Source organism: Mesocricetus auratus, unplaced genomic scaffold (genome assembly GCF_017639785.1).
Source record: "Mesocricetus auratus isolate SY011 unplaced genomic scaffold, BCM_Maur_2.0 Super-Scaffold_100011, whole genome shotgun sequence".
Taxonomy (NCBI): Eukaryota; Metazoa; Chordata; class Mammalia; order Rodentia; family Cricetidae; genus Mesocricetus; species Mesocricetus auratus.
The window spans coordinates 2,409,179-2,418,701 of record NW_024429195.1 but is presented as its reverse complement, the minus strand read 5'-3'; the positions used below and the strand labels follow the sequence as shown (position 1 = coordinate 2,418,701).

The window sequence follows — 9,523 nt, the reverse complement described above, 5'->3', positions numbered from 1 at the left end:
GTTATGAACGTTCCTGGGCCTCTAGCTTGGAGAAGACAGGTCACAGTACTTCTCAGGCTCCACAGTCAGATGAGCCAGAGAAATGACTTATTCTCTCCCTCCACCTCCTCTCCTTGCACAACTTTGACTAATACATTATGCATTTGTGAACAAAGGCATTGCTCAAGTCTAGTCCCCCTGTCTCCAACTTTACAGAACATAATTTTAGGAGCTAAGCTCTCCGTATTTCTCTCTTTGTTCCTTTCAAGTAATAATTGATTTTTTTTAGTGGTTTGTTCCTGGGTAGGATTTAGAAACATTATGCAGCTGGCAATGACTTCATGCAGGGCTTGTGAGGAGGAGCTACTTTTAGCAGCCAGATTCTCGGTGTGAGTTCAGCAGGAGGAACTCTTCAGCTGCATGGAGAGTGGACAGAGGTTAGCAGGATCTCTGAAACCCAACAGCATAGAGGTCTCTGAACAGAGAGTGGCCAGCTTCGTTACCCATAAGAGAGAGAGATGCAGACCTTCGCTTGGCACCCTAAACATTCCAGTGTGTAGGGGAAAGTATCAAGAGGAAATCAACAGCCCACACACCGCCATATTCTTCTGCAGGTGTGTTTGTTATGAGTGGCTAACCACCTCCTTGATGGAAAAGTGGCTGAGCCCCAGAAAGGAAGGGCTGGTGGGTCTGATATCTGTAAACATGATTGCTGCCACTGGCTTCTTGGTCTCACAGAAGCCCAGCCAGAGCAGAAGGCATAAAGCCACACACGCAGGCACACAAATCAGCACCGGGAAGGCCTGCAGCTGAATGGCCACGATGGAGCATCTACTGTGGGCTTTCTGTCGTTTAGCGGTGTGTGCCTTTTTCCAGATAAAAAGCTGTTCAGTTCAAGTCTGCAAGGAAAACCTCCCGCCCATCACGGGGTTCTGCGCCTCTTGTGCAACTTGTCTAATTAAGTACATGCGGGTTTTGACAGAAGGCGGCATGGGGATGAGTGTGTTGTCAGTCACACAGCCAGTCATGAGGTTTTGCGTCTGTCCAGGTGGGCTTAAACTTCCAGCCTGCAGGACCATCACTGAAGGACAGCAGAGGAATCCTTGGGGATCCCAAGCTCACATGCCTCCTGGTCTTATCCAACCACCTTCCTCCATGGCTCTGTTTAGTGTTTCTCAGTGATGTCTTTGCTCCCAGGCCCCGTTGTATCTGCTCGGTCCTACACAGCGCTTTAGAAACAATATGATTACTTGATCGTGTGATGGCTTTATTGCGTGTGTGATGCTCTTCCTCTGGGAGTGACATTTGAGTGGCATAAAATCCATAGCCACTAAGAGATTTCAGGAAATGCTGGGGCGGGGGGGAGGCCGTTGTTAGGAAGTGCTTATGGACAGGACAGGCTCTTACTGCACCTCTAAAACCACAGTACTCGAGAGTTGTTACTTTCGGTCACAGTCAGTCTTGCCTCACTATGCCCAGGTGCCCCTCAGGATTATGTGGGAAATAATGTAAGTCTGAACTTATGGTTTAAAAATTCTTAAGCTGATAGATTTTTTTAAGAGTTGGTAAGAAGCAACGGGTCCTCTTGATAGTCAAACGTTCATAATGCGCACATATCCAAATTCTTCCTATAGTTTCAAGAAGGGTCACTAGGCTTCCAAGATCTCCAGCTGGACTTCTGGGGTCAGAGAGAGTTTGACGTTTGGAATAAGGAAAGCTTTACTCAAGCTTTCTCTCTTAATGTAGGGCAAATTCCTTGCACTTCTGTGAAACTGTGTTCATGCTCTCTGTTAGTAGCTCTCAACTAGGGATAGAACTGAAGGAACATATCATTCTGCACACTAATCTAAAACAATTGGTACACATAAGCAGTCGTAGGAACAGGAGGGTGTGTCTCCGAAGATTCTTCCCAGGCAAGTGGACACGCCCAATAAGTTTTGGAAGTCTAAGGCAACTGCTTGTTCCATTTTTCCTTCACCTTGAGGTTTTACTGCCAGTTTGGTACCACAGACCAGAGGGAACGTGAAGGCGGGCTTTCAATGAGTCCACAAGACCCAAGACAAATGGTAGACAGGTATTTATTAGGGAAGCACTTACACAATTGATAGTAAATAAACCTCCGTGGTCTTCCTGCTCCTGGAGAGGCAGCCTCTGCCCTCCTGATGCTCTGACCACAGCCCACGAGAGTGAGCCAGTCACATCCGTACATCTGAAGCCACGCCCCCGAGGATGTGGCCACCGCTGCAAGTTCACTGGTGAAGAAGCAGGATGCTGCTCCGAGAATATTCTCTCAAGTGCCGGGGAAGAACATCTCAGCTCTTTCCTTCCTGCCGCGCAATCTCAGTGCGAAAAGGTAACAGGAAGAATCTCCGTTACTTTTCTATTGCTGTGAAAAAAAAAAAAAACCACTACGACGAAGGCAACTTCTGGAAGGAAGGCTTATTTCGGGCTCGTGGCTCCAGAAAGATAAGGGTCCCACCACCACCACCACGGCTGGGAACTGCTGAGTAAGCACCACGCATGGTGGCAGGAGCAGTGCAGAGCTCGCCCCGTGCAAAGCACAAACAGGAAGCAGAGAGTGAACTGGGAAATGGCACGCGGCTTTTGAAATCCCAAAGTCCATCTCCAATGACACACTTCCTCCAGCAAAGCCACACCTTCTAACCCTGCCTAAGCAGGATTGCCCATTGGGGACCCACCAGTCAAATGTCCCAAGCTTATGGGGGGCGGCATCTCATTCAAACCACCAGAGGAAGGGAGGAGAGCCCCCTTTTTTCTCCACTGCACATCGGGTTTTGGGGAAGACTTGTCTGTTCAGTCTTGGGGACTATCCGATTTAACTCAGTGGGCACAGGAGGCATACCGTAGGCGCAGAATTAATGTCTTCCCTAGGTAAATTTGCGACTCACAGCTGTTTGCAGTGGTGCACACCTGTAGTCCCAGCACTCTGGAGGACACCCAGACAGGAAGTTGAAATGTTCAAGTTTGAGGCCAGCTTAGACTGGTCAACAAGATCCTGTCTCAAAACAAACCAAAAAAAAAAAAAAATCTGTGCTTCATACTGTTTTTTAAACTAATATTATGATGGCCTACCTCTTTCCCAGATCAGATGAGAGTCCTCAACATGATAAGGTTTCACTCTACAGATGCCATTGAGACGCAAAGAATATTTACTAGGCTTTTATTTATGTGTGACACAGTGGTGGATATTTTAGAATAGTGTGTCTAGTCCACTATGTGCTAATATCGGGAAGTACGCCAAAAGTATTATTAATGGAAAAATGATGCTCCCAGCTTGCTTTTCCATTTCAGAAAATGGGGGGGCATATTGTTTATAAAATAAAATAGAAAATATTCTTCTTTGTTCCCTGGTTTAGGTCCAGTCACCTGGAGTTTTGTTTTTTTGTTTTTGTTTTTGCCTAGTTTCTCTTATCCATAGGAAGGGCCCTGCTGTGTGTGTGTGTGTGTGTGTGTGTGTGTGTGTGTGTGTGTGTGTGTGTGGTTTGGGTTGGGTGAGCAAACCATCTCTAGCCCCACCAGTAGCCACGTGTCCCACAGATAGCCAATGGCTAGCAGCTCACTCTTCTCTTCCACAGCCACACAAAGTCACTCTAACACGGAGTTCCGGCTGCTTGGTTAGGACGGTAACCCCAGGCGACCAAGGTACAAGGTGCCGAGGTTCAAAACTATCTTTATTCACAAGATTGCTTGGCTTCACATACTGGAATCCCTTTAGAAACTTTGTCATTTTGGGCAAGAGAAAAATCTCCTTCTCACTTACGGAGGGAGCTGTGCTTTTGATGCGCCTCTTCCCCGATGAAGGTCATATCAAAGTGATGTCAGTATTAGACATGTTCCAGGCAGCGGACTCCGGATTGGGCACTTTCCATAATGATTCATGTATGTGGCGCACTCACCATGTCGGGCACTGGAGTGATTTGCACAGCTGCCTTCTTCGCTGGGAACTGCTCGCGTCACCCGTCGCCTTCTACAGATGAGGAAACTGAGGCTCAGAGGGATTAAGTAACTGTCAGAGCCACGTGGTTGATAAGTGCTGGGAAGCTGAGCTTCCAAACCAGGCTCTCATCTTAGTTCCAAGTCAGTCCTCACCGAAGCCCTCTAATGTAATCACCGGCATTTCCAGTTTGCAGATAAGGGAACGAAAGCAGGGAGGTGAATACTCTGATAATAGCCATAGCTAGTGAACAGCAGAGCCAGACGAGGGTCCAGAGGGGCCTGACACAGCCAGTGTTTACTGCACTTGGACTTACATGCTTCGGGGTTATGATAAGGAGGGCGCTCACGTGTCTAACCTTTTTGAAGTGCGTGCATTTGTTTTGGTTTGCCCGATAGGATGTTAGTTTGGACTGTCAGTCTCTGTGCACGAGGAGGGAACAGAAAAGCCCACTGCTGGATTTACCTGGGCTGCTGTCTCCTGAGGTGGCTGGGACATAAAGTCTCTGACAGACTGAACAGATTAACCCCTTGATAGATTTATAATGTGATAGCGTCGGGAAGTGGGAAAAGATAAGATGTGAGGCTTTTGAACGCCTGACATTTATTACACAGTGGTAAATATGGGGATTGGTAAAGGATAACATGGGGTCAGTGCAGAAGCAGAGGCATCACATAAGAAATCAAATAAGAAAATAAGAAGATTATGATGCGAGTCTTGAGGGGATGACAGATCAGAAAATGTCAAATGGAAACGGAGATCATTTTGAAGACGATATAGAAGTTTCCCAGAGCCACAAAAGTAAAAGGTAGCACAGACATTGTGGCTTGCATAATGACGTTAAGGTTTCATAGTCTTGGAAGCTATCAGTCGAAGATTAAGGTATCACCAGCTGAGGTTTCTTCTAAGGCTTATCAGTTTAGCTTATAGGTAGTGATCTTTTTGTGTGTCCACACAAGAATGTCCCTCACTGCTTGTGTCTGTGGCATTATACTTTCTTCTCATCAGGATGTCAGTAATCTTGAACGAGGTCCTACTTGAATGACCTCATTCTAATTACCCCTTAAAAGGGCATGTATGCAAAGACAATTATACTTTTGAGGTACAAGGGATTAAGTCTTCAACATTTCACTTAGGAAGTAAGATAGTTCAACCTATAACAGATGGGGAAACTCAAGACAGGAATTCTAAGCAGAGGAAGCAAGGTTTAGAGAGAAGTGTCAAATGTGTTTGGAGAAATTAAAGAAAGCCCGGAGGAAAGAACGTGGAGAAAGAACACATTTTGAACAATCTTGAATACCAGGATAAGGTCTGCACTCACCAATGGTGGGGATTGGAGTCATATGAAATTCCCTCTAATAAAGCCATACTTCAAGGTCTTTTAATCATGTAGGAATATCAGGTTGGAAATAAAGTACACAGATCAAGAGCAAGGACATCCCAATTAAGTTTATCCAGAAATTGTCATGAGGAGATAGGAATGAACGAAGGAGCTGGTAGAGATGGGTTCACAGGGAACGTCAGGACCTGATACACCCCAGAGGTTAACTTATCAAACTTCATCATTACTTAGCATCAGAGGAACCTATGGAAGAGGGAGCCAAAGATGCCGCTGAGACTTTGATGAGTACCCAAGAGAGTTGTTTTATTAACTGGAAGAGGAAAAGGGAGTTTGAATAATCTACTAAGGAACGAAGATACTGAACTCAATTCTGAATGTATTGAGTTTGCTGCTCAATTGTACCTCAACGGAAAAGGACTACACATTGGAGTACATGAAAGATTGGACAAGGTGAAATGTTTTAGAAAGAGAAATGAGAAAAGTGTGCATTAAAATAGTAGAAACAGGGCTGGAGAGATGGCTCAGCCGTTAAAGGCTAGGCTCACAACCAAAAATATGAAATAGTAGAAACAACTAATTTGTAGTCCTTATTTTTGCTTTTATGGCATTGTTAAGATATTTACCACAAGCAACATTATCAACTCCATGCAAGTGTGAGATGTTGCTTACAGGCCCACGTGAGACCTGTTCCACTGCTCCATCCACCCATGTCAAGTCCGAGACTTTGCACAGAATAGCCAGGAATTTAGCATTTTCCAATTGAATTTCCTTAGTTTACGGACTGTCTTAAATCTCACAGCTGAGCCTCTGTCATGCACTCCCCCCACCCCCGTTTATCACATACTAATCAGTATTTTTATTTTGCCAAGGAAGATTTACAAAATAGGCTAATCAAAGCCCCTGGATAGTACCAGCATTTGTGGAGACTCAGGAGAGATGGGGGGTGGGCTGTGTGATACACATATACAAATAACTTGACGTCAAAACAGATTAGCCTCTCTGAAGAATCCCAGCCATCTCTCATGACACAACCTAACTTCAGGCCACTCATGCACACTTGTCTTGTGGGGAAAGTTTTTCCTCCTTCCTCATGTCTCAAATTCCTATTGTTTTTTAAAAATTCAATTTAATCCATCTGTTTGTGGGGTGGGGTGTAGACAGAGACCCCAGGGAAAGAGATGAAGGAACCCGGCCTTCGAGGAGGTGAGAGCTTGGAGAAGCATGAATGTTAAGTCTGGACAGAGAGAATTTGGGACAATGAAGATAGAGATGGTCATTGTTGCTATAGGAATTGAAGACATTGGTGCCATCAGATAATAGGCCCAGTACCTACTATGAATGTCACTTATTGAAGGGCCAGCCCACTTCTGGCCTTTGGGAACAGGGCACCCAAAAACTCTAAATGCAACACTTAAAATGGCGGTAGTGTAGTGCTGGCCTGTGTGCTGTCTGAGAACCTTTAGCAAGGAACTCATCGTGGGTGAGCATGTGCCCAGCTACCTGCAGACATTGCTAAGTAACCAGCCTGGCTTGCTCTTGTCCGTCCCAGTCTCACATCGTGGTCTTCAGCAAATGCTACGCATAAGTGTGCTGTTGTCATTGTTACCACCATTGCCACTGTGTGAGTGACAGGTGCTTTATTTACACGGCCTCTGAAAGGCTCAAGCCTGTCAACTGCCTAAGTAATACAGAGAGACAGTTCGAGGCAGACGTGGAGACAGGTGGCTCTTTTCTTCCACCTCCACGATTCTGCCTCTGCCCCGAGCTGCCTTTCTCCTGATGTCAGTTGCTGCCACCTTGATTCAGACTTTGCCAGGCTCAGCCTGCGGCGGGCTCTTAAAGCTGCAGCTCCCTTCCTCCCCAGAGAGAATCTTAGGTTCTGCTTGGCCCTGATTTGGGGCGGGGGGGGGGGTGGAGGTAGAGAAAACTGACAGAGCCCTTGATGCAGGATAGCAGGCCGGTGGTGGTGGTGGTGGTGTCTCTTGAAGGAAGAAGACAGTGCAAGTGTTCCAAGGCCAAAGGGAAATCACCGGAGGAGACAAAGTGTTGGCGAGGGGGGATAACTGATGGAACGAACACTTAGAGCAGGCAGAAGGGGATGGGCTCAAGAACACAGGTCCTTAAGAAAAAAAATTGGCCAGGTTTTAGAAACTTGTCTTCATAAATCATGAGAAATAAAGCTGTCCACCTGTTCAGCCTAGCATGACTAAAACATATCCTCTTTATTTCCAACCACCTGAAGGCAAATAAGGCCAGTTCTACACAAAACTGGGAACTCTGGATCCCTTCTCCTGCCTCATGGCCTGTCCTAGTTAGGCCATCTCCTCTCCCATCTATGGACCTGGTACTCCTCTGGCTTCATGTCTCATAGCCTAGCTCCCAGCTCTAATCAATACTGATGGAAGCTGATCACTTAGGAAGCACACTCATACAAATTAATATTGGCAGTGCCTTCACGTTATTCTCACAGGAAGACACAAAAATGCAGGCACTGTGGATTGAAAGCTCAAGGTCACACAGACAGTAAGCATGGGTAGAATTAAAATCCAGGACTCTTGAAGATGGGTCCAGGCTTTCTCTTTCTCACTTTATCTATCAAATTGTCTTTGTTTTTCTCTAGTGAAACTTCACTTTTTGTCATCCTGTTGACAGCTGATGTGATCTCAAATGTCCTCAGGGCTGAATGTCCTCCAGGCACCCTAGTTTCCAACCACCAATTCACCTGGACCTCTTCTCTGCAAACAATGATGCATGTCCTTTCTAACACGCTAAAGCCACACTGCAGGCTCCCTGCTGGGTCCTGCTGTCTCCTCTCTGTACTTTCAGGAGATTATTTTCCCAACTTCTCACTCTGGCCTTGACTTCAGCTTGGAATTCAGTCTGGACAGGTCCCTTACATCCTTGGCTCTCCAACACCAGTCCTCGTCAGAGTGCCTTGCCTCTTTGACAGACCTTTTCTTTCAGAATGTCCCCACACACTGTCTCATCTGCGCTCTGGTTGGCTGTGCTTTTCTGACTGCTATGTCCATCAGACTGAACAACAGAGTTCTTCCCCCTTGATGGCCCACAGTCACGCGACCCTGTTAACATCTAAGAGGCATTAACATTTGTCTCTCTCTCTCCACCCCTAGTCTGCTTCTTGGATTTTACCAGTTTGAAAAGAACAGCGGTGTGATAAAATATTGCTCACGTCAACCTCTGCTTCCTACATAATGTTGTCTTCACTCTAGGGCTGTCATCATCACTTCTAACCTTAACCATTGCAAAGCCTCACCTCACTTACTTTAATTTTGCCTCTTTTTTTCTCCATCATGCATGCGGGCTACGTGTACTCCTTGGTTTGTGTAAACTTGACGCACATATCTGGGAACGGGGAATTTCAGTTAGGAAAACGCCTCCATTAGACTCAGCCTGTGAGCAGGTCTGTGCAGCACTTTTGATTAAGGATTGATGTGAAAGGGCCCCCACCTTCGGCGGGAGACCCTGGACGCTCTAAAGAAAGCAGGCCGAGCAAACTGTGGAGAGCAAGCCAGGAAGCAGAATTCTTCCAGGGCCCACACTTCCGCTCCAGCTTCCGGGAGCCTGCTGCGCGTTTCTGCCCCGACTTCCCCGGGTGAAGCGCTACATACAGGCTTGTGTTGCTTGTTGTCACAGTGTTTTATCTCAGCAGAATATATAGAAACTCTGAAACACTTGATTTCTGGTATCCAGTAAGAACACGTCACTTCCTTGCTGAAAACCCATCACAGCTGCCCTGGCGTGTGGATTCTGCACACCGATACTCTTCAGGACAGCATGCATGCCTTTTCACTGGGCTCCCTTCTGTTCTTTCATGTTCTAGTCATCTCCCGGGTTTCCATACTGCCGCTCATGCCGCCCCACCTGGCATTTCTTGAACAAACCATCCTTTCTGTCTTGCTCCATGGCCCTCCACATTGGCTCCCTGAGAGAATTCTCCCATTCCTTTAGTGAATTTCTGTTAATGCTCTAGTCACCCCAAGGTCAATAATCAATCTACTTGTATAAATCTTTCCTCATCTCTCCAAGTCAGGTGTGTGTTCAGCTCATTTTTTTAACTCACATTACCTACATTTGTGTGTGTGTGTGTGTGTGTGTGTGTGTGTGTGTGTGTGTGTGTGTTCAATCTAGAAAGTTTGGAGAAAAGCAGAAAAAGTGAAAAAATTAAAGCCCTCTATAAATTCATCCACCTTGAATTTCTCCTTAGCACTTAGATGAATTTCCACCTA

At 46.2% G+C, this 9,523-nt stretch overlaps 1 protein-coding gene across 2 annotated transcripts in view; it reads left to right on the top strand.

Moving 5' to 3' along the window:
• The window catches only part of Kcnab1 (potassium voltage-gated channel subfamily A member regulatory beta subunit 1), a 384,414-nt gene that overhangs the window by 43,247 nt on the left and 331,644 nt on the right, over nucleotides 1-9,523 (top strand). The window lies entirely within an intron of this gene.